Source organism: Arvicanthis niloticus, chromosome 15 (genome assembly GCF_011762505.2).
Source record: "Arvicanthis niloticus isolate mArvNil1 chromosome 15, mArvNil1.pat.X, whole genome shotgun sequence".
Taxonomy (NCBI): Eukaryota; Metazoa; Chordata; class Mammalia; order Rodentia; family Muridae; genus Arvicanthis; species Arvicanthis niloticus.
The window spans coordinates 5,616,901-5,642,664 of record NC_047672.1 but is presented as its reverse complement, the minus strand read 5'-3'; the positions used below and the strand labels follow the sequence as shown (position 1 = coordinate 5,642,664).

The 25,764-nt window shown below is 45.2% G+C and overlaps 1 protein-coding gene and 1 pseudogene across 3 annotated transcripts in view; both read right to left on the bottom strand.

Moving 5' to 3' along the window:
- Positions 1-6,980, bottom strand: part of Dnajb6 (DnaJ heat shock protein family (Hsp40) member B6) — a 75,007-nt gene extending 68,027 nt beyond the window's left edge. For 2 of the 3 annotated variants that reach the window (XM_076913293.1, XM_034518999.2), the window contains exon 1: positions 6,821-6,979. The gene's annotated coding sequence lies outside the window, so the exon portion shown is untranslated. Of the gene's footprint in view, positions 1-6,820 lie in introns of all 3 variants that reach the window. The other variant, XM_034518998.2, reaches the window with a different exon arrangement.
- Positions 6,981-11,470: 4,490 nt separating this feature from the next.
- On the bottom strand, positions 11,471-11,990 carry LOC117720793 (large ribosomal subunit protein eL32 pseudogene; annotated as a pseudogene).
- Between the last annotated feature and the right edge of the window lie 13,774 nt (positions 11,991-25,764).

Here is a 25,764-nt window from a genome sequence, read left to right as displayed (position 1 = left end):
TCCCCACCCCTGACACACAGAAACTCTGCAGCCCTGGATCTCACTCCATAGACCAGGCTGATCTTCAACTGGAACTCCAGCAGCAAGTTAAAGAACACTCCAACAGTAGGATTTCTGGTAAAACAAATTATAAAGACTGCTTTATTTTTAATTTAAGTGTGAATCCAGGTGTCTAGGGAGGCAGGCCATTAAGTTGCACCTCCTGGCGACTTAAGTTACAGGCACTTGTGATTCCAAGAGCTGGGATCAACTCTGCAAGAGTGGTACCAGCTTCCAGATGGGAAGACTGTTCAAGTCTCATTGATAGACTGCCCATCCTAGGAGAGGAGGAGCAGGGTGGAGTGCAGGCTAGAATGAAAAAGGAAATAAACACCACGTGCCAGGCAGTGGTTGCACACGCCTTTAGTCTCGTAGAGGAAGGTGGATTTCTGAGTTCGAGGCCAGCCTGGTCTACAGAGTGAGTTCAAGGACAGCCAGGGCTACACAGAGAAACCCTGTCTCGAAAAACAAAAAGCAAACAAAAAAAAAAACCAGCATGTGTGCAAATCTTTCGAATCTCAGTTTTAAACTGACCCTGGTTCAGTGACTGATTTTCATGTAAAACAGATTCAATCCCCAAGATTCAACCCCAACTCTATCCTTTGGACTTTTCTCCTTAAGAAACCGGCTGGCAGGCCCAGAAACCTGCCAGATTGGACCTGTTGTTACTGCACCCTCCCATTTGTTGTGCTTTGAACTCTACTACCATATTCCTGGGCCTTGTTGTCAGACACTACTTGTTCTGATGCACACACATTTCTCTGTCCACGAAGGACTGGGTAACAATCTTTTGCAAGAGTCTTGCCAGGCCACCAACAAGAATAGCTCTTTTCCTTTCCCACAAGAGGATCAGTACTGAAGATAATACAATCCAAGGCCATGTCCACTAAAGACTAAAGCTCTTTTCTCTTAAAAGTAAAGGCCAGGTGTAGTGGTAAACACCTTTAATCCCAGCACTATGGAAACAGGGGTAAGGGAATATTAGTTGAGTTCAAGGCTAGCATGGTCTACATAGAAAATTCCAGGCAGCCAAGGCTATCCTGTCTCCAAAACAAAAACAAGAAAAAAATGAGAAAGTTTTACTCGACATGGTGGCAGACACTTTTAATCGACGAACTTGGGAGGCAAAAGCAGGCAGATGTACATTCAAAACTAGCCTAATCTACATATTCCATTACAGGCCAACTAGCACTACATAGTGAGACCCTGTCTTGGGGGGAAAAGATTAAATGGGAGCTCAATTTATGTGGTAGCATCAAACTAAGTAAATGTAGTACTATTTTCTTGACAAAATGGAAGCAGGAAGCAAATGTGAAGAGGGTAGGTGAGGCAGTCCTACAAAAAGCCAGCTAAGGGCAGGAGGAGAATTCCAAGTCACGGAAGCATTAACAAAAGCTTCAACTGTCAAAGCAGTAATGAATTATTTGAAAGGAAATAAATTATAAATCCAGAGACATTTCCTGAGTATAATTTCTCCTTTTCCTCCTCTTCTTCCTCTTTTTCATCATCATCCTCTCGTGAACTCCCAGAATATATTAAATATACTGAGACCCCAGCAAGGTAAGACACTTGCCACCAAGCCTGGGTTCAATCCCCAGGGTCCAAAAGGAAGAAAACTCCATAGGTGAAACATCTGTCAAATCTGAGTGGGGGAGGTCATACACAATACACAATACATACCTTTGAGGGTAAGAGAATTTTAACTAGGATTAGGGACAACTTTTGTTTTGGTTTAGTTTGTTGTTTTGAAACAGGGTTTCTCTGTGTAGACCAGATGGGCTTCTGAACTAGAGTGCCTGCCTGTCTGCTTCCCAATTAAAAGCGTACACAACCACAGCCCTGATAGAAACAAGTACTAAGACCAGTCTGAACAATTTAGTGACACCCTGTCTCAAAACTTACCACTGAGAAAAATCTTGGGGTTGGGAGTAGGCTGTGACAGTAAAGTGCCTGCAAAGCAAGCAGTCAGAACTGATTCAGATTGCCACCACCCCACATTTAGCCAAAGCAGCAGGGCTGGAGGCAAATCTGTGTGGCACAATGCACAGAAAGTGTAGCCATTTAGTGAGTCCCTGAATTCAGTGGGAGACCTCTATTTGGGGGAGGGGGGGTTTGAAAGCAATGGGGGGACCCAATGACCACCCCTGGCCTCCACGAGCACATGCACACACTCACATACATATACCACAAATGCAACTTCTTTCAGGTTCAATATCATCATTCCCCTCCCCCCCCCCCAAATACAAAATTTTACAGGAGACAAAAATCACATTGCATAAAGAAACCTTCCTGGTCTCGGGAAAAAAAAATCAACACCCCCCCCAAAAAAAAAAGAGAGAGAGAGAGAAGAGAAACCCTTCTGAAGGCTCATTATTCGTAAAGTACCCTAGTATTTTAATACATCACAGCTCAGCACTGTTGAAGCCAGAAGCGATGGCCTTTATTCAAAATACCCAAAAGGTCTCTATGACTTGGATTAGATAGTCCTTTTAAGAGAAAACCACCCTATAGCCAACTGAAGTACATGAACTGAAACCTCTTTAGAGGAACACTGTAACCCTAAGAGCTAAAAGTATTCTTAGCATTTTGCATTCTCAGGGAGGAGAGTTAACATGGAAGTGGTCATGTGCTCTTCCTTGGCCATCAAGACTATGGAGTTTGACAAAACACTTTAGCCTTAGCACTAGCTAATAAAAACGAAATCCCTAGACCAGTGGTGATGCTCTCCTTTAATCCCAGCTCTTGGGAGGCAGAGACTGGAGGATAGTTGTTGAGTCCAGGCCAGGTTATTTAACCAGGAGCTACAGAGACCCTGGGGGGGGGGAAATCCTACTAGCTAGCTGGCTTATCTACTAAGTCAGTTTCCAGATTACCCCCCCCCTTTTTTTTTAGGGATTTTTATCAGACTTAAACATGCTTAGAGGGGACTCAGTTGGTACATACCCAACTGTTGTCACCACAGTGTGGCACCTCAGGAGAAAATAGTCCATTTCTACCTCCCATGCTCATTAGGGGAGGCCACACCTGTGGAGTTCACAAGACAACTTTAAGGAGTCAATACCCTCTTGCCAACCTTATCTGGGTCCCAGGGATCAACGCTCGTCCTCAGGCTGTCCTGTGCTTAACCACCTCACAAGCCCAACTACAACATTAAAATTCTATCATGTTCCTCTCACCAGCTCTTTTCTCCTTAACCTCAGGCTTATTGCTTCAAGTAGAGTCTCACTATACAGGCCAAGATGGCCTCTACCTAAAATTCTACCTCACCCTCTTGAATTACTGGTAAAAAGGACCCACACAACACTACACAGCTCATTGAACCTTGTTTTTAGTCTCAAGGTTAAACTCTCTTAAATTCTTTTTTTCGAGACAGGGTTTTTCTGTATAGCCCGGGCTGTCCTGGAACTCACTCTGCAGACCAGGCTGGCCTCAAACTCAGAAATCCGCCTGCACCTGCCTCTGCCTCCCAAGTGCTGGGACTAAAGGCATGCGCCACACCACAGCCGGGCCTCTTAAATTCTAATACATAAAAAAGAAACATAACATTAATTTGCCATTCTAATCCCTCCTACAAACTCAAAGTCTTTAACTGTAGGCCCTTCACTACCAGATGGTGTCTTCGATAAATTTAAGACTTTACAATCACTTTCAAAGTAAAGACGTCAGTTTTTTAAGAATCTTGCAAAGGGGGACCAAGTAGAAAGGATAATTCTGTTCTATTTGCTTGCTCTTTAGGAAGGCATCAGACATGGTCTAAAAGTATATGAGCATCCTTTATCATTAAATAATGTAAAAGGCACACACTATCACACCAGTTGTGGACAGTGATAACAAAGTGCCTTCCTTAAAACTCTGAGGCTGGTGCTGGTGGTGCACACCTTTATTTAATCCAGCACAGAGGAGGCAGAGGCTGACTGAGTCTGAGGTCAGCCTGCTCTACAGAGTGAGCTCCAGGACAACCAGGGGTACACAAAGAAATCATGTCTTGAAAAACAACAAAAAAGTTTGCTGGGTGGGTTTGTTATCAGTTGCTATGGGCACAATACTGCTGATTTACAGAGAAATGGTATTGTCACTTAACTCTGACAGAAGTAGAGCCACTGTTCTGAGGAATTTCTACTTCTGTTTTCACAGTTTGCAAGAACATTTATCACCCAATACACTACTTAGCTCACATCTAACACTGAAATCAACACTTTTGTTTTAAGCAAGATCTCACTCTATATAGACCCAGCTGACATCCAACTCGAGGAAACTGGCCTGCCTCTGTCAAGCAAGAATGTGTTTGGCTTTTTGTTTGGTTTTTCTGAGACAGGGTTTCACTGCGTCGCCCCGGCTGTCCTGAACTCCATTTGTAAACCAGATTGACTTCCACCTCAGAGATCAGCTTGCTTCTGCATTCTGAATACTGGGATTAAAAGGCCTGGTCACTGCCTGGCAAACAATGATTTCTACTCTAAATGGAACATCTCAATGATCTGAGTCCAGCTTGTTCATCTTCCACTGAACCAAAAAAAAAAAAAAAAAAAAAAAAAAAAAACACTCAAAAAGCAAACTTGTCGAGCTATAGAGAGGGCCCAGCTGGCCAAACAATTCAGTCCCGCAAGTCTTGACAACCTAAACTTCGTCCCAGGAACCTATTGAAATAACTGACCCCAAAAGGTGAATGTACTCTGGGCCACGCATGGGGAATACTACTGAAGTTGAAGCCAAATTCAAGGCCAGCCAGATCTACATACCAAGCTACAGCTAAGAGGTAAAAAGAAAAAAGCAGGGTGTGGTGGTACACCCTTGATCTCAACACTTGGGAGGCAAATGCAAGCTGTGTTCCAGGTTAACAGTTGAGACCTGAACTCAAAATCAGAAAGAACAAACTCAGAACTGGCAGTGTACAGCTATATAAATAGGTGTACTGGCAGGAAAGACAGAGTGATGAAAGACTCCCAGGCATAGGCAAATAAGCAAAATAAAAATAGTTTAAAAGCCAAGTTTCTCACCTGGGCATAGTGAGCACTGCCTTCAGTGCACTCTGGGAGGGTAGGAGCAGAGGGATCTGAATTCAAGGCCAGCTTGGTATACAGAGCAAAGTTTCAGGACAGCCAGGGCTACACAAAGAAACCCTATTTTCTGTCTCTGGCAGGACAATGGGCTGGGGGACCAACTTCAGTCTTCCGTTCACTCTTTTACCCAGGCAAGAGTGAAGGAAAAGACTGAAGCTTCCAAGTCACCCATACCTACAAAAGGCACCATTTCTTCCCATATTTCATGTTCTTCCTAATTCCAAAGCTCCGCCCAAAGTTCACTGCAAGTGTCTGTACTAATCACACAGCAATCACACACCGGAGGGCAATTTGGCCTGTGGTGGTGACATCCCAAAGGACCAACAAGGGAGTCCGGTAACAAATGCCAACACTTCCTTGCAGGTATCAGTAAGTTTGGTATGAGGGTTACTTTACAAACAACAGACTAAATCCAAATGTCTGTCCTTTAGGCTGTTCCCTCCTCTGGCTTTTTTTTTTTTTTTTTTTTTTTTTTTTTGGTTTTTTTCGAGACAGGGTTTCTCTATATAGTCTTGGCTGTCCTGGAACTCACTTGGCAGACCAGGCTGGCTTCGAACTCAGAAATCCGCCTGTCTCTGCCTCCCAAGTGCTGGGATTAAAGGCGTGCGCCACCACCGCCTGGCCCTCCTCTGGCTTTTACATCCAATATTTCTACTAAAACAGTTGCTAAGTGTCACTTCCCTAGCAAGCAGAACGTCCTGAGATTCTAGGGCCTAGAATGTGTACACCCTAACCACAAATCTATGGTTCAAATAAAGACATTACTTAAAAAAAGAAAGAAAGAAAAGAAAAGAAAAACACCAAAGCGGGTGCACTGGGTGTACACTCCCCACCTTGGGCACCCCCCACTAAGGTGGGACTTAGAAGGTGGGACCATCCCTGCCATTCCCTTTCAACGGTTCACACAACACAACTTCTTCGGTAACAAAGCTTTTAAAACTTGACAAACACATTCTGTAAAAAAAAAAAAAAAAAAAAAAAATCCGTCTCCAAAGTTTTTAAGACAAGCTTTTAGTTTTCTGTGCAGAGTTCCCTTGTCTACACAACCGAAGTAAATTAAGGCTTAATGTAAACTTCAGTTACATAAACTTTGTTACATAAACCACAGCAAAGAAACCTTCAAGGCCAACAGCAAACGAGTTTTAAAAGTAAGCTGAGCCAGCAGGTCGCCTAGCAAACGTCCCAACAGTCCCAGGAGCATCCTGGAAACCGCCTTGGCCTTCCCACCCGGCCCCCTTCGCAGCCTGGCGGCCTGGGCCAGTGATTACGCCTTCCATGCGAGTCCTGCTCTTCGCATGCCACCTGACCCCTTGCTTGCAGAGTGCACTGAGGACGCCAGGACAGGGTGACACCAGCCTCGCTGACTCCTGGAGCTCTGCGGCCGACCTAGCGCGTGCTGGGCCCAACCGCCACCGCCGACCTGAGAGCCAGGGAAGCCGACCGCGACTAAGCCCCGAGCTAGGCCTGACCAGGAACGGCAAACGCCCTCCACAGACCCAATCTAGAACCGGCCCAGACCGGGAACACCTCAAGCCCCAGGCCTAGACGTCAGACTACAGCTTCGACTGGAACCCATTCGGCCCTAGCGAACAGTACCGGCCCCACTGTCGCCCCGGCTCCCTGCACCCGAATTCCGGGAGCCAAGCCGGTGAGCCCATCCGCAGGCCCTCCCCTCCCGCCGCAGTCAACCCTGTTTTCCGCCCCGGTATGCGGACCCTCACCGAGGACGCGGCGGCCAGCGAGGGAAGGGGAAGTCAGGCGGCCGGTCTCCTCGCGGCTCTGGCACAGCTGCGCTGGTGGCGGTGGCGGCGTCTCCTCGCGCTTTCCTTTCTCTCCTTTTCTCCAACAACAAACAGGAAGTGCGTCACGCGGTGGCGGCGCGGCGACGTCGACTTCCGCCCGGCCCTGACGCTAGGGTGCGCGGCAGCTTCCGTGCGCTTCGGGTTCGATAGCGCGCGGATCTAGCGTTCCGGAAGATTCTCCGAGCTGAGGCTGGTGGGACTCTGGAGGGTTTATATAGGCGAAGGCGGCTGAGTAGAGCGGGAAGGGCCACCTTGTGCAAGCCTTGGGCCTGGAGGACTCTAAAGCCTGAGGCAACCTGTAGACAACCCAGGAGCCTGCGTTTGCCCGGAAGCAGGCTGGGAGGAAGGACGCTCACGGCCTCTGACTGTGGATGCTGAGATAACGACCTGATAGTATACTATGACTCACACTCCCTGTGGACCCGGGGAGTTGTGGTCCCGAAGTTCGGCCGAGCCAACAAGCAGTCCGAACTAAGATCATCCATAGTGCCCCTGTTCCCAGCCCTCGTCACTTGAACCGTGAGAGCTCCCATTACCAGCTTGGAGTGCCGAATCCAACGTCTGGATTTCAACCACTTTTTTTTTTTTTTAAGATGTATTTATTTTATGTATGTGAGTACACTGTCACTGTCTTCAGACACACCAGAAGAGGACATAAGATCCCACTACAGATGGTTTCTGGGAATTGAACTCAGGACATCTAGAAGAGCAACCCACTGCTCTAAACCACTGGGCCATCTCTCCAGACCCTCAACCACCTTTTTACCACGCGGGGTTTTTTTTTTTCCTCTTGCTTGTTTTTGTTTTGTTTTCGAGTGGTAGACATTGAACCCAAGGCCTTGTACATGCTAAGCACGCTACCCTAGAGGCCTATCCCAGCTTTGTTTAATTTTGAGACAGGGTGACATTTAGTCGCTCACTCTGATCTTGAGTTTTCCAGAGATTACAGGTTTGGAATTACAACCTTCACAACCACCAGGCCTAGTTTACATTGAGATACTGAACAACAGGCATTTTGCACATTTTTTTTCTTAGTAATGAGAAACAGCGGTTCCAATAATGTGTCCCCAAGCCGCATCTGCCTGATGACACACCCTTCAAAACTGACTTTACGGACTGTGGTCAGCACCATATTCAGTTGTCCTGACTTTGAGGGCCCAGTGCTCTGATTCTTCTCAGTGGCCCAACCTCTGCTTATCTCCCATGTGGAGAAGGTAAATAAACTTCTACAGCTAACAGGAGTGCTGAATATTGGTGTTCATGTAGTGCCTTCATGTGTGCAAAATTGTACATACCTTTCTCTTGTTAATGTGCCTACTGTCCATCTATTTAATAGACTTGTTAGATAAAGATTACAACAGGTCATCTATGTAGAGTAAACTTGCACTTGGCCAACAACGTAAACTAAAAAACAAATTGCAGTCAAAAGTCAAACAAGTTACTTGTTTGTACTGCCTAGTTTTAGATCAACTTGATACAAGCTAAACGTCAGAGGAGGGAGCCTTAGTTGAGAAAAGGATCTGGCTGTAGGCAATCCTGTAGGGCATTTTCTTAATTAGTGATGGATGTGGGAGGGCCCAGCCCATTGTGAAGAAGGCTGTTCCTGAGCTGTTCCTCCTGGGTTTCATTAAGAAAGCCCCTTAAGCAAGCCAGGAAGCAGCACTCTTCCACAGCCTCTGCGTCAGCTCCTGCCTCCAGGAACCTGAACTGCCTAGATTTTGATGTGGAAGTGTAAATGAGCCAAATACCCCAGCCCCCAAGTTGCTTTGTCATGGCTCTCACTACAGCAATAGTAACCCTAACTAAAAACTGCCCATTCTAGAAAAGATTCACCCAACTGGCCAACTTCAATTGTCATGCTAATGAAGTTACCTCTACCTTAATCCTTATTCATTTATACAGTAACCTCACACTAACCTATTGATTATCTTTCTATTGCTGGGTCTCCCAGGCCCATTATGCTAGGAAAGTAACTTTGAAAGGCCCTGTGGCTTCTTTGCTTCTGCCTTCTTCAGCCTTTCCTTGATCATCCCATCAAACTACCCAAGGAAGACTTGCCTGATTCTAGAATTGAAATTAAAGTCAGTTAAGACTGGGCATGGGGCCGGGCGGTGGTGGCGCACACCTTTAATCCCAGCACTTGGGAGGCAGAGGCAAGCGGATTTCTGAGTTCGAGGCCAGCCTGGTCTACAAAGTGAGTTCCAGGACAGCCAGAACTACACAGAGAAACCCTGTCTTGAAAAAAAAAAAAAAGACTGGGCATGGGCTGGGTGGTGATGGTGGTAGAGCAGGCCTTTAATCGCAGCACTTGGAAGACAGAGGTTGCAGATCTCGTGAGTTCGAAGGCCAGCTGGTCCACAGCTAGTTCCAGGACAGCTGAATGTACACAGAGAAACCCTGCTTCAGAGGGGGAAATAAAAATGGGCTTGGGGTGATAGCACAAACCAATAATCCCAGTATTCTATAGGATGACATGGGATCACCAAGAGTTCACAGTGATCTGAACTGTGTGAATTAGTCTTTGTCTTAATGATGATGATGATGTTAAACCATGCTGCATTTGAGAGACTGGGGGATTAAAAAAAACTGAAGCAGGAGGATTACCAAAAGCCAAGGTCAACCTAGACTACAAAGTTGAGACTGTTTCAAAAATAAGTGTAGCCAGTCCAGTTAGCCCACACCTTTAATCCCAACACTCAGGAAGCAGAAAAGGGTGGATTTCTGAGTTCGAGGCCAGCCTGGTCTACAGAGTGAATTCCAGGACAGCCAGGGCTACACAGAGAAAACCTCAAAAAATAAAATAAAAGCTGAGGCAAGAGAAAAAGGAATTCAGGGGAAATTTGAGATGCCTTAAAAAGAAAAGGGGGAAATTTTGTTGTAATTGTATCCTTTGACAACAGCACTTTTAGCTCAGAGGGTAAAAGAAATTTTTGTATTAATCTTAGCCACTAAAGTTTCCTCATTTTAGACAACTGGAACATCCCATTGGTGGTTCTAAGGTTTCTACATCAGTAACTTGCTAATTGAGGGTTTGGGAGTGGGTTGATTTAGTAGCCTAGGGTGGCACCCTGATGGAGGAGGAAATATTCACAGAGACCCTTGTGCCCCTTTTTTCAGCTGTCTGACTTGAAGCAATAGATAACAAGGAATTAAAATTTCCCCAGGATCCATGCTAGGGGGAAGGAAAGATAAGAGGAGCTTGCATCTCAGAATGGTATCTCACAGAACAGCTCGTGTGAATGTAGTTCCTGGCTTCTAATTTCATCTTTTATTATAACAGTGCCACAGAAATGAATCTTTCTAATTTGTCCAAGTTACAAAAGAAATGCATTCATTATCCTAAACCAGTTATAAAGCCTGTGATAGCTATTGTTGGTTGTCAACTATATTTGGAATGAACTACAATCCAGAAATGGAGGGCACACCTGTGATCAGGATCTTGAGGCTTCCTGTAATCTGGCCTTACTTTCGACTGGAAACCTATATAAGGACAAGGACGAAGGAAGGCTTTGCTCTTTGCCCGCTTGCCCTCATTTTCCTAGTACATCCATTCTTTCACTTGGCATTGGAGCCTATTTCTTCGGGATTCTGGCATATACAGAGACCATCTGAGACCCCCAACCTTGTGAAACTAAGCAACCACTGGTCTCTTGAAATTTTCATCCACAGCTAGCAATTGTTAGATTAATTGAACTGCAGCCTGAATGTCATTCCAATAAATGCCTTTTATATAATATGTAATATAGGATATATATAATATATGACATATATCATATATATTATATTCTATAAGCTCTGTAATTCTAGAGAACTCTGACTAACACAGTACCACATGTCTGTACTTCCAACACTTGGGATGTGGGGGCAGGAGAATATTCAAGCTCATTATCAATTATATAGTAAGTTCCAGACAAGCCTTGGACACATAAGATCCTGTCTCTAAAAGCTAGATAATGTATATATACGTATGTATGTATTATGCATGTGTATATATAGAGAAAGAATGTGTGTGAGTGTGTGTATGCGAGTGTGAGCACACTCAAAAGCCCATGCGCTCCCTGAGAGTTGAAAGTAGGGCCTTATGAGTGTTGAACAAGTGCTTTACTAATGAACTTTAAAAAAAAAAAAAAAAAATCTTGCATGCATTTAATCCCAGCACTGAGAGGTAGGCAGATCTCTGTAAATTCTCGAGGCCAGCCTGGAGTACACAATCATCACAATAAGCTCCTGTCTCAATAAATAAATAATTTAAATCAGACACAGCAGCACTCTATTATTTGTTTCTTTTAGTAGGTTAAATACCGACTATTCAAAAAGAAATGACACAAATATCTGGCATCTCATGATACAGTCTAAGATCACCTCATCAAACACTAGGTTTTATTCAACTAAGCACCACTCAAGCCAGTCAGGCACAGTCACATTTAACTCTATCTGCCAACCTGTTGATGGAATTTCATTTACATCTGAGTGTTGACAGTACAATTATGTGACATTTCACATTCAAATAAATCCCTGCAGCCATTGTGAACTAATCTTGAGGTGCAGACACATGGATTTTAATTTTTTTTTTTTTCAGTTTTTGTGGTTTTATTTAAACACAAAACATGCACACAAGCCATCTATTTATTTTCTTCGCTGCGTAGCCTGGCGTTGGGATTGATGACTCTGATGGCCAGCTGTGCTGCTCTTTCTACGATGGCTTCGGGTTCTCAGAGGACACATTGTGAGCAATCTCAGCACAGTAAGACTTGTCGCACATCAGCAGCACTTCCGGCTCCTTGACATTGTGGACCAGAAACTTCCGGAAGCCGCTAGGCAGCATGTGCATGGTTTTCTTGTTGCTCCCATAACCAATGTTGGGCATCAAGATCTTCTCCGCACCCTGTTGTCAATGCCTCTGGGTTTCCGCCAGTTTCGCTTAATTTTCACATATCGGTCTGACTGGTGCCTGATGAACTTCTTGGTCCTCATATTGACGATCTTGGGCTTCACCAGAGGCTGGAGAACAGCCATGATGCCACAAAAGAGATGGCAGCCACCTCGCAGGCAGCGCCGAGGAAGAAGCGGCACATGGATTTTAAATAGTACAATGTGAGGATAGTCAGAGATAGCCTCTCTTCCCCTACAAAATAAACAAACTAAAAAAAAAAAAAAAAAAAAATGTAGAATATGTAGATACCTGGAGCAAAAACCAACCCCAAACAGAGCCTAGGGGAGAACAGATGTGAAAACTCCAGACTAAATAAATGTGGTGTATATGAGTGAATTCTGTTAAAAACAAAAAATTGCAGGCTGGAGAGATGCCTCAGTTGTTAAGAACACTGACTGCTTTTCCAGAGGTCCTGAGTTCAATTCCCAGCAACCATGTGGTGGCTCACTACATCTGTAATGGGATCTGATGCCCTCTTCTGGTGTATCTGAAGACAGCTTACTCATATACATCTAATAAAAACATCAAAACAAAACCCAGAAAATTGCAGAGCTCTGCCATGAGATTAAGGATCCATGCCGGGGTGGGGGGTGGGGGGGGTGGGGGTGGGGGTGACCCATGCCTTTAACCCCAGCACTTGGGAGGCAGAGGCATGTGGATTTCTGAGTTCGAGTCTACCCTGGTCTACAGAGTGAGTTCCAGGACAGCCAGGACTACACAGAGAACCCCTGTCTCGAAAAACCAAAAAAAAAAAAAAAAAAAAAAAAAAAAAAAAAGACTTCCATTTCAAGTAGGGATCCAATAAAAGTTTAAGTTTCAAAGTCCTCCCTGGGAACTGATCTACTACTTAGCAGAAAAAGACATGTACGTGGGTAACTGACATCCTGGTTGACAAGACACGAATGTTAAACAAGTCCCCTGCTACAGTGAACACCCCAACCAATGGGAACAGGATAAATGTACAACAAAGACATGCTCCTAAAGAAAAAAGACACGTCCCCAAATGCAGATTGGTGGACTAACTTGGCACAGATAATTTACAGGTCTCAGGCTTAAAAAGCCCTATAGGCTCTTGATTCAAAGTCACAGCAGCCAGCTTTCTAGAGTCTGAACTGTGGCCCTGATCAATCAGTCTTGGGGTGTGGGGTTCAATAAACCATCCCTATTTGACTAAGATCAGTGTTTGAGCAGTTTGTGTGGCAATTCCCAGACCCCAGCACCAGAAAGGACTGAAATTGAATAAAAAGTGTTTGGAGATAAAAGACAAAACACAAAATCGGAGAAAAGGCCTTAGGCCAGAAAGCACGTTGTCTTAACCAGCAGAGCTCCAGCAGGGATGATAGGAGACAGATGGAAGAGAACAGAGTCCATCTTGCAAGCAGTGGTTCACAATGAGAAGAGCTAAACAATGACTAAGCTGCAGTTTCCAGAAAGATCACTGGGATCCATCTGTTCCTTGTGTTCTCTTATGTCTGTGAAGCAGAGATAATGGGCTTGGGTGAAGATCTCCTGTGTGTTTATGTCATTCCTAGGCATGTACTCACACTCAGAACTAATAGCTCTTCTGTATTCCTGGCCTCTGACAAACTTGGGTAAGAGGATGGCTATCCCTGAGAGAGTGTGTGCAAGGGACAAGAGGAGATTTGTAGATAAACATGCACGTGTGCCCCCGACCCTGCCACACACACAAACACACTGCCCAGGCCTCCCCAAATCCAGGATCTCAAATGAAGGTCCTAAAAGACAGTCTAGCAATTTCATCAAACTGTAAAATTTACCTTTCATCTAATAACAGAAATTTGCCCTAAGACAATAAGTGCAGATGAAAGAAAAATAAGACACACACAGGTCATGAGTTTGTAGATAATTAGTTCCTTCCTATGAACTGAATATAAGGCATAAAAATAACTGTTGGGGTCTGCCTACCAACTAGAAGGCCTGTACTCAGTCTCCAACACTGCAAAAAGTAAATACATCAGGAAGAGACATCTAACTATACTTAATGATATAATGATATTATGGTTTTTAAATGTCTTAATTATTTTTTCAGTCTATGTTTATTCATGTGTGTGGCAGAGAACCATGTTCAGTGTTGGTCTTCTTCTAGCTTACTTGAAACAGAGTCTCTGTTGGTTTTTGTTTTTCCCACTATATATACCAGTCTGAATGGTCAAGAGCTTGCAAAGATTCTCCTGTCTCACCTTCCATCTTCCTATAGGTACACAGGAATTATAGACTTTCTAGCTACTGTGTCCAGGTTTGATATGGGTTCTAGGGATTTTTAACTTAGAAATCCCTAGCTGTTAATGAGGAAAAAAAAAAAACAAAAAACAAACAAACAAACAAAAAAAAACCTCGGGTTATTTGTGGTTTGGACCAGGAGAGAGGATGATACAAAATTACCCTTCACAAGATTAGCATTATTGGAAGAGAGAGGCCACATAACCTCAGAGGCCAAGAGATAGAGAGCATTGTAAGAGACAGTACATCATACAAGAGACAGTATGGCAGGGTTCTGAGGTGGACTTTATAGAAACATTTAGAAGTTATCCAGGTGTGGTGGTGCAAATCCTTAATCCCAACACTCAGGAGCCAGAGACAGATGGATCTGAGAGTTCATGGCCAGCCTGGCCAACATAGTAACAGGTTTGCTCTTCTGATGAAATAAGCCAACTAAAACCAAATTGATGAGAGTGTAAAGGCAGGTTTATTGGGGGCAGCTGTCAAGCAGGGGTTCCCTGATCTCACAGGAAGAAGTTAGGAAAGTTACCAAGCAGATGAGGAAGACAGAGGGAGATGGTGGGGGAGAGAAAAAGGGGTGGGGGAGAGGAGGAGAAAGCAAAGAGACCAAAATGTCTAGCCTCTGGGGGAGGGGAAACGCAGCCCCTGAGCTGGAAAATCCAGGGTAGGGGGTGGGGTATGCCAGCCAAACCTCACAACAAGTAGGGACTAAAAGACGCAGGGAGAACCTGGAAGCCAGGCCCACATTTATATGTTAAATAGGCACCTTGGTCTCTTGTCCTGGGTCTGTCTTGGGATATCCCAAGAACCAGGCTGGGTTATGAAGTACATGCCTATAAAGCTAAATCTTTTTTTTTTTTTTTTTTTTTTTTTTTTTTTTTGGTTTTTCGAGACAGGGTTTCTCTGTTTCTCTGTGTAGTCCTGGCTGTCCTGGAACTCACTCTGTAGACCAGGCTGGCCTCGAACTCAGAAATCCACCTGTCTCTGTCTCCCAAGTGCTGGGATTAAAGGCGTGCGCCACCACTGCCTGGCTTAAAGCTAAATCTTGAAACAAATACACACACACACACACACACACACACACACACACACACACACAGAGGAAAGTCCCAGACTTGCACGAAGTAAGCACACATATTCTCTACCACTGAGCTGCACGCTAGCTGAGTTTATTTTGAGATAGAGTCTCATTAAGTTGGCCAGACTGATCTTGAACACACTGCTGCTCAGGAGGGCCTTAAACTTAAGGTCTTCCTCTCTCATGCTCCCAAGTAGCTAGAATTATGGGGCTGTGATTTTAGATTTAGCTAGAAAATGATATTTACAAAATTAAAACCATGAATGCCAGACTCAGAACACTGTACATGTGGTTAAAGTCAAGGTTAAGTATGAGGGGTGCATTTTTATTTAGTCATTGATTGAACATGTATTAAACTCCTAATGTATACTAACACTACTCTGGTCTCCAGGACACACACATCTTAGAAGGATAGGACCTGGCCCTGAAGGAGCATCATCCCGGAGGAAAACTCCCATCCAGTGTTCTAATGCAGGTTCCAGCCCCAGTGCAGTGTCTCAGAGAGTATAGACATAGCACAAGGACTATGCTATCTATGAATGGCTGTCCAGGGTGAGTGACAATGGACAATGCTAGAAACAGAGGTCATGTCTATGGGTGACAGAAAGGAAAAAAGACAGTATACTTTTTGTTTGTTTGGGGTTTTTTGTTTTTTTTTTTTCCTTGGGGGGGGGGTTGAGACAGAGTTTCTCTGTGAAGGTCTCGCTGTCCTGGAATTCACTCTGTACGCCATGATGGCCTCAAACTCAGAGATCCTGCCTGTGCCACCACCACCTGGCATAGTATACTTTTTTAAAGCAAACTTTTTCACATTCTCAGTATTCTTTTTGGGAAAGTCTTTTCTGGGTATAGGAAAATAATTCTACTAGGCAAGTAGCCCGATGGAAGACCTGTGTGGGAACACTGGGTTGGATCGCTGGTATTAATTTAAACAAGCAAAACAAATAAATGAAGGTACAGTGGCACGGACCTTTAATCCCAGCATTCTAGAGATAAAGGCAAAGGGATTTCTGTGAATTCAAGGCCAGCCTGGTCTGTAGTCCCTGGCTAGTAGCCAGGGCTACTCAGAGAAGTCCTGTGGAGGTAGGGGTTTAAAGAGAGGGTCTCTACTCATTCCACCGTCACTGAAGTTTCTAGGCCTACTAAACTCCGAATCTAACCTCTGAATTACAGTGACAACCACCTTTTAACTTTTTAAAAATGTACATTTATCTGCTGTGTTCTTGTGTGTATATATACCAATATCACAGGATATATGACATTCTCAGCTTAATAGTGAGTTCAAGGTCAGCTGGGACTACATGAGATGCTGTCGAAAGAAAGAGAGAGAGAGAGAAAGGAAAAGAAAAGAAAAACATTGCAGTTGAGGCTGGCCTTAAACATTGACTCTCCTGCCTCCACTTCCTGAGTGCTGGGATTATAGGCTTGGGCCTGTAAGACTCTAGCAAGCCTTAGTTTACCGGAGACCCCCTGAGTGAATCACAGGGGGGGGAGAGTAATTTTTAATGTTCCAGCATGCTGGGGCCATCATGCATCCCAAAAGGAGTGGCAGACACCCCCCCACCCCCCACCCCCACCCCCACCCCGCCCAGTAGCTTGTTCAGCAGACATTTATACGGTCTCTAGGGGTCATTAGGCACAATGTGATTGGCAGAACAGTGACTTTTAAACTAATTGGTCTTTAGGGAGTGAGGCGGCAAGACCTCCCTTGTCTGCAGATGGCCAGGGTTGGTCCAACCTGCAGAATGTGTCTCTGTGCTCTGGGCCTTCCCCACCAGCAGGTGGGTTCCCTTCCCTGGGGTCTGAGGGATGTTAATTAGCCTCTCCCTTCCTCCTCAGACTGTTGATCCAGGAAGGGTCCTCAGACTGAGGAATGTTAATCAGCCTCTCCCATTGGGGGGTGGGGGTGGGAACAAGTTTTCCAAACTTCCTCTTCAGGCCAACCCGCAAAGCTTTAGAAATTCAGCTGTGACAATGAAGATGACCAGAGACTGACCCCTGCTTCTGGTCATCCTGTGAATGACCCTCTCCATTCTCGTTAGCTCTCCCCTTAGCCAGGGCCACCCTTGTTTTTTTTTTTCTCAGCGGACTTTTAGTCTCTCCACTTTGGAGTATGCTTTACCAATCACTCCAAGTTTCCTGCTCTGTCCAGTGAATGGAGGGAGCAGACGCCAACAGGACAGGCAGGAGCGCCATTTGTAATGAAGCCTACCAGAGAACTGACCTCCCGGTCCTAGCGGGCTCAAAGCCCTGGACTCAGTCCCCAGCGAAACACAAACATACACCTCTGAGTAAATAAGATTTTAAAATGAGCTGGAAAGTGATGACATTCCTGTTGCCAAAGCTATCCAAGCAAAGATTGTTGTGTATAATACGTTCCAGAAGCCCAGGGCCCATCAACCTTGGCTTCCTTCACTGTCAGCCTTTATCCAACACACTCTTACTCAATGGCCTGCAGAACTGGAGTGGCACAAGACAGGCTCACAGTGGAAGTCCTTGTCACTGTCACACATCAAAGCTGTCTGTGGCCTTCCTGAAAACACCCACATTGGACTAACCACACAGAGTACAGCAAAGCGCTGTGTTAATGACAACAAAGTATTCCGAGGAGGATCTTTTACAGATCCTCCACCCCCAGCCTGACTTGGGTTTCTTGGAGGCAGAGTCTAACAGAACCCAAGTTGATCTCAACCTTACTGTTGTGGCAGATGACCTGAAACGCCTGATCTCTCTGCGTCCACCGTATAAGTAGAGACTTCAGGCATCACTTGAGTGACTATCTCTGGAGGGAGAATTTCAAGTACAAAACTCAGAGGCCTGATTTTAGTAAAAGCGCTGTGAGCGTGGGAAGTTCCCAGACAGTCCCTTTCATTTTCCTCTTGAGCTCTAAGGTCCGTCCTACCGTGACCCTCATTTGGCATGGAATGAACCAGACTTAGGGCAAAAGGGGGCCTTGGAAATTGGCAGAGCAGGACTTCATTGTCCAAACCAGAGAAGAGGCTCCAGGATAATGTCAGCAGCTTTCCAGCTGTCCTGGGTCCTCAGAAGTGAGAAGAACTGGGTGAAGATGTCCTCACCCCACCCCCACTCACACCCAGAAATATGAGTAGTTTTTTGTCTTGCCCAGCAGAGTTCAAAAGGCCAGCTAACACTGCGTTGGAGAGTAAGAATGAAAGTGAACATACTGTTCTCAGAACGCTGTGGTTGGCCACCCACCTTCTCAATGCCTGAGAAGGACAAGCACAGAAGACGCAGAGGCCCATGCTCTGACTTCACAGATCCCGGGGATGCTCCCTCACATGTGGGATACACTCCTCTCCAGGCTTCTCTCCAGTCAAAACCCTTCAGAGCGGCCCCTTGTCTCCTTGCTTTTGTTCTGCCACCAAGGTTCCCAAACACCACACTTCCCCTTTTGTGGAAGGCGGATTGGCCAGATCTCTTTTCTAATTGACTTTCAGCCCTACAAGACTGAAATGAAAACTAGACACAAAAGTTCCCGCCCCTTCCTTTGCCTTCTTCCACCTCTCCTTCCACCTTCCCACTCTCAATCTTCCCCAACACCACCCCCAATGGCATGAGCCAAGGAATTGAGCCTAGTGACAAGTGGAAGGTGTGTGTGCTTGCACACTCCAGGGCACAGGAAAGGCACCCTATTTTCCTACGGACTGCATCAATACAGGTTTTCTATTGAAGCAGCACCAAAAGACAAAGCCAGCTATAAGGCAGAGAAAAGGAAAAGGAGTCCCCTCGCCCCAGAGTCTGGCTGAAGCCTCTTGCCAGAAGATGTTTAAGAATTCTAACACAAGGTCTGAGGAGGTGACTCACTAAACAACATTAGTTGCTCTTTCCAGAGGACCTGAGTTCAATTCCCAACACGCACATCAGGTGATCCACAACTCCCTAGAACTCCACTTCCAGGGGATGTGATACACTCTTCTGACATGTGCACGGTTGCACGTATACCTACCTGGTTTATCTTTCCCCTGAGCTCCTCTCTTTCAAAAGACTCAAGTTATCAAACCTATGTTAAAGTCTTTTTTTAGACTGGAAATAAACACCTAGTTAATCCCAGAATTTGGGAGGCAGAGGCAGAGGCAGAGGCAGAGAATCTCCGTGAGTTCGGTTCATCCAAGACTACAGAATGTATAGAATGAGACTTCTGTTTTTAAAAAAGAAAACAACAAAAGATGTAGGTCTCTGAAAAAAAAAAAAAAACCACTCAGGCCATAAACACAAACATCACTGATATTACCACTTCCATTTTCCTTTTTTATTTATTTATTTATTTTATTTTATTTTATTTTTGAGGCGAGGTCTTACTGTCTTGCTTGTGTAGTCCTCACTAAATTATCCTAGAGATAATCTTCTTGCCTTAGCCTCCAGAGTTTAGAGATTACAGATGAGAGTCACCATATTCAGTCAACAACACCCCTTGACTGAACCATTTGGAAAAAAGTCTTCATGAATCTGGGAGTATAAACCAGAGTTCCAGGCAAACCTTGTGCACTCCAGCTCCTGGGTTCAATCTCTTGAAAACATTATTCTCAGTGTCAACAAAGACACATGAACAGATCTAATTTCTCTTTACAGAATGGTGTGCCATGATCCAAATCAAGCTAGCAAGCACAAGTGCAGACTTGTGTCTTTTTCCCATTGGCTGGGACAACCTGACCTCAATCTGTGACTGGCTAGTTTTAAAAGAGTTGGTGCAAAGAAAGGAAAAAGATAGGGGGAGGGCTGGCCACACTGGGCTGTCAGGTTCCAGGAAGGTAGTTGTGTTTTTGTATAAACAAAATGTTACCAGGTTGGGGAGATTAAAAGATGTGCAGCAAAGTTTTACAAGTAGGATAGATTTGTGGAATCATGGCAGGCTAGTTATCTTGAATAATAAAAAAAAAAAACAAACCAAAAAATTCTCCCGCCCTCCCCCCCAAAAAGGAAGAGAGAAAAAGAGAACAGAGTAGGGTGCAGATGTGGTAGTTTCCCTCCAAGCATTTATCATATAACCTATAACCTAGGAACGGGATGGGTCACTCTGTAACTCCGCTGATCTAGATTTAATAAAGTTCTTGGCAAAGTTCTTTGGGCTGAGCTCCTGCATAGGTCAACAGAGTAAAGCAGTCACTCATAGGAAATGCCCCAAAGTCAAATACACTTGATGACAGAGCCCCTAGCAGACCAGCTCTTCTTGAAAACTGGAGCCTCTGGCTGCAGTGGAGCCAGTGAATAGAAAGTCCCGTGCTTTAAGGCTTACAGAAAGAAACCCAGGCTACCTAATGCTCCCATGGTTCAAAAACATGTTGTTTAGCCATTGCCTGGTGGAACACCCCTTCTATTTTTGCCCGCCCTCCCTTCCTCCCTTCCTCCCTTCCTCCCTCCCTCCCTTCTCTCTCTCTCTCTCTCTCTCTCTCTCTCTCTCTCTCTCTCTCTCTCTCTCTTTCTTTCTTTCAAGACAAAGTTACATGGTTCCCAGGTTCCCAGGGTAGCTGCAAACTCCCTATGTAGCCAAAAGACCATTTCCTGATATTCCTGCTTTCAACTCTCAAGTGCTGAGATTGCAGAAGTCTCTCCATGCTTAGCTATTGGGAGCCTTTTTTTTTTTTTTTTCCAGGCAGGGTCTTGCCCTGTAGATGAGGATGCCCTGAAACTCAGAGCTGTTTATCTGCGTGGGCCTCTTCTGCCTCTCAGGTGTTAGGAATACAGGCATGAACCACCTACACCCAGCTTGCTTGCCTGCTTGCTTGCTTTTTTCTTTTTCTTTTGTTTTGAGGCAGGGTCTCACACTGTAGCCTTGAATTTACAGAGATCCACCTGTCTCTGCCTCTGAAGTCCTAGAATTAAAGGCTTCACTTCATAGGCTGCACCAGTCTCCGGGCACCATCTTGGATAGTCCTAGTTTTGTTGTTTTGAAACAAGGTCTTATTATGAAGCCATGGCTAGCTTGATTCATTCATGGAGCTCTACCTACTTCTGCCTCCCTAGTTTTGGGATTCATTCAAGGTTAAAGAATGGGACACCATGCCTAGCTGTTCTTTTGGTTTTGGTTTGCTTTGACCTATTTGTGTGTGTGTATGTGTGTGTGTGTGTGTGTGTTCGTTCACACACCTGTGTGAGCCACAGCATTCCTTTTAATAACCCTGGTTATTAGTTTGCTCTGCCTGTGCCCTGGTGCAAAAAAGGTTAGAGGTCAACTTCTAGGAGTCTCTTGTTTTCTTTTACCTTATTGAGGCTCCCACACTTTGTACTGCAGAGAAGCCTTTTCTGGGTTCTTGAGATTCAACCCAGGTTATCGGGTAGGTGCACAGCCCCCACCTTTCCCTACTGAGCCATCTCCCAGCCCTCCCTGGCCTGCTTTCACTGCCTCAGTCTTCTCAAGCTCCCAGTCACTATACTACGTGACTGGGTCCTAAAATAGTTCAAACAAGTCACCTCGTGGAATGTCGCACAAACAGCCTCTGTCAACTCTTTCCCCGTCGTTATTCATCTGACTGTAACAAACTGAGCTTTGAATGAGGAAGAAGGGCTTCTGGAGAAGCTTCTGCATGTTCAAGGAAGGAGAACAGCCCAGAGAGACAAGGTAGGCCACGACTTAAGACTCCAGATACCATACTAACTAGGCTTCGGCTTCTGTTGCTCAGCCTGTCTGCCTTCCATCTGGAGACTCAAAGTACCTTCCACGCTTGCTCCTCCGTGGAAGTAAACCCTGGTTATTAGTTTGCTCTGCCTGTGCCCTGGTGCAAATCCTCCTCAGAGACAAGAAGCAAGACGTCTGCTAGAGTTGGGATCAGAGGGTATGTGGGAGAAGGGAGGGATCATCCCTAATAATTATGTATCCTTTTATAGCAGAAGAATTCCTAGAAAGAAGCTATGCCTGCAAAGGCTGATTAATTAAAACTTCAATGATTGTGGGTAGTAGGGAATGTTGCAAGTGCAGAACCTAATTACGATTTATCTTAGGCTATCTTTAGTCCACTAAATAGCCATTCCTTGACCCCTCTGTCACATCTCTAACATGGTGATAAATTAAAAAAAAAAATCTTTTGGAATATCCTAATTTAACAAACCCCTATTCTGAAGTAATCAAAGGTTTAAAAATACTATCAGATAGCAGCTGAGGCCTGTAGCTGAGAGTTCTCTGATGGTCCTACCAACATATTTTATTCATTTATTATTTGTTTTTGTAGGTATTTTTGGTTCTTGTTTGTTTGCTTTTGTTTTGTTTGTTTGTTTGTCTGTTTGAAACAGTGTCTCTCTGGGTAGCCCTGGCTGTCCTAGAACTGACTACGTAGACCAAGCTGGCCTCAAACTCAGAGATCCACTTGCTTTTGCCTCCTGAGTGCTGGGAAAAAAGGGAATAATCTATCTGTGGTCCCTTGTACATGATGTCACATAGTCACATACCTGCCTCCAGTTTTTTCTTTCTCTTTGAATTATATTATTATTATTATTTACTATTAAAAGGTTGTGGTGCCTGAAGCTAGCTAGGCCTCTGGCACTGTACAGGACTGTACAGGAACTGAGGTGTATCCCGGAGCAGCAGCCAGCCCTGATTCATTTCCTGTTTCAGATGCTGACTCTTGTCACTCACTTGAAGGTGTAAAGACCAGAGCCTGGACCCTAGCAGCTCTCAGGAGCTGCTCCTCATGCTCAATACACCAACTAAACAGACAAGTAAAGGCAGAAGGCAGGAAAGATGATGTCAGTGTGGTCACAATGGAAAGAGACGAATAAAGGGGTCCTGTGGTGCCTCCAAGACTGTTTTCAGGGTACCAACATAAGGTTAGGGTTTGTTTGAGGCAGAGTCTCTGGCTCTGGCTGTTCTTGAACTCATATAGATCAACCTGGCCTTGAACTCACAGAGAGCTGCCCTTCTCTGCTAAGATTAATGCCACCACACCCATCAAGGTTTAGGGGTTTTTTTGTTGTTTGTTTGTTTGTTTTTCGAGACAGGGTTTCTCTGTGTAGCCCTGGCTGTCCTGGAACTCAAGCTGTAGACCAGGCTGACAGACAGACAGACAGATAGATAAATGGGAAAAGACGCTAAGTGCTTGCCCAGCATGCTCAGAGGCCTAGGTTCAATTCGTGCACCACATAAACTCTAGAATGATTGAAGAGCACACATGTAATCCCAGCCCTTGGGAGATTGTGGCAGTAACACCAGGAGTTCAAAGTCATCCTCAGCTACATAGAAAATTTGAGGCCAGCCTGGGTTAAATGAGACTGTGATGGTTTGTATATGCTTAGCCCAGAGACTGGCACTATTAGTGGGTGTGGCCCTGTTGAAGGTGTGTCACTGTGGGTGTGGGCTTAAGACTCCCATCCTAGCTGCCTGGAAGTCAATCTTCCACTGGCAGCCTTCAGATGAAGATGTTGAACCCTCAGCTCTGCCTGCACCATGTATGTCTGGATGCTGCCATGCTCCTGCCTTGATGATAATGGACTGAACCTCTGAACCTGTAAGCCAACCCCAATTAAATGTCCTTTATAAGACTTGCATTGGTTATGGTGTCTGTTCATAGCAATAAAACTCCCTAAGACAGAGACTCTATCTCAAAAATACTATACTTTTGTTGGTTTGATTTTGACACAGGCTTTCTCTATGTAACCTTGGCTGTCCCTGAACTCACCATATAGACCAGCTTGGGCTCAAACATAGAGATCTGCTGGCCTCTACCTTCCAAGTGCTGGCATTAAAGACCACCACCATCCATATTTTGCCCCTACTGTGTCCATTCACATAGTTCTTCTCTCCATCCTCCCTCCCCTTCTCCTCGAAAATGTGGAACCCCCCTATATACCTCCAACCTGGCACATCAAGTCTCTGCAGGGCTAGGTGTAACATCTCCCACTGAGGCCAGACAAAGCAGCTCACTTAGGGTAACAGGATCCACAGGCAGGCAACAGATTTAGGGACAGCCCCCAACTCCAGTTGTTAGGGGACCCACATGAACACCAAGCTACATATGTGGGGGGGGGGGAGGATCTAGGTACAGCCCATGTATGCTCTTTGGTTGGTGGATTAGTCTCAGAGTCCCCAAGGGTCCAGGTTAGTACTCTGTTGGTCTTCCTGTGGAGTTACTATCCCCTCTGGGTCCCTTAGTCCCTTCCCCAAGTCTTCCATAAGACTCCCCGAGGTCTGTCCAATGTTCTGCTGTGGGTTTCTACATCTGTTTCAGTCAGGTGTTTCGTGGAGCCTCTCAGAGGACAGTCATGCTAGGCTCCTGTCTGCAAGCATTAACTGAGTATCATTAAGAGTGTCAGGGATTGGTTTTTGCCCATGGGATGGGTCTCAAGTTGGGCTGGTTATTCATTGGCAATTCCCTCAGTGTCTGCTCCATCTTTGTCCCTGCTTTCTTTTAGACAGGACAAATTTAGGGTCGAAAGTTTTGTGGATGGGTTGGTATCCTTATCCCTCCACTGGGGGTTCTACCTTGCTACAGGAAGTGGCCACTTCAGGTTCCAGAAGAGGGTGTCAGATTCCCTGGAACTGGAGCTATGGACAGTTGTAAGCCACCACATGGGTGCTGAGTACTTAATCCGGGTCCTTTGCAGGTAAGTACTATGTGCACTTAACCACTGAGCCATCTCTCCAGCCTATCCCCTCTTTCTAAATTATGTGTTCAAATCCATGTGTGCATGGATTTGTACATGCACTGATCTGTACAGGCACTTGTGAGCTACCTGACTGGCTTGCTAGACATATATGTTGAGAATTGAACTCAGGTCCTGTGGAAAAGAAGTATGAATTCTTAATTGCTGAGTCATCTCTCTAGCCTCCAGAGTCTTGCTTTTCTAGTGGAGTCACCTGAACCCTGTTCATATCTCCTGTTGGTGGAATGACAGAAGGGTCACCAAGCTGGGTAAATATGATTGTAGGCATCTCAGGGCTGTGAGCTAGAAGGACTACATGCTGACAACTTTTGGGTATAAGTGAATCAGACACATGACACGTGCAACCTATGTGAGTATAACATGATTATCCTCTGAGAATTGCTGCTGGCACAGCTGCCTCCAACCCTTTTTCTGTTTTATTGGGTTTTTTCTTCAAGATTGGGCCTCATGTAGTCAAGACTGGTCCTGAGCAAGTCTTGCCCCTCCTGCCTTTGCCTCCAAACTCCAAACTATGACCGGGAGTAAGACTCAAAGACTCTCTGTCTCCCTCCCCCCACCCCCTTGTGTGTGTGTGTGTGTGTGTGTGTGTGTGTGTGTGTGTTTTGCCTCATACCCTCAGAGACCTACATCACATCCTGAGGCTGGAGTTACAGATAATTGTGAACCACCATATGGTTGCGGTTGCTGGGAACTGAACCTGGGACCTCTGGAAAAGCAGTCAGTGTCCTTAGCCACTGAGCCATCTCTCCAGTCCCTCAAAGACATTGTTAACTCAGACATAATAGATGGAGCCTGCCAACAATTCATGAGACATTATAACATTATAAAAATAGATTTGCTTGAACACATAAAAGTTCTACCTCGGTTGGGACTGGAGAGATGGCTCAGCAGTTAAGAGCACTGGCAGCTCTTCCAGAGGACCAGGGTTCAGTTTCCAGCACACACAAGGCAGCTCATAACTGTCTGTAACTCCAGTTCCAGTGGATCCCACCCCCTCAC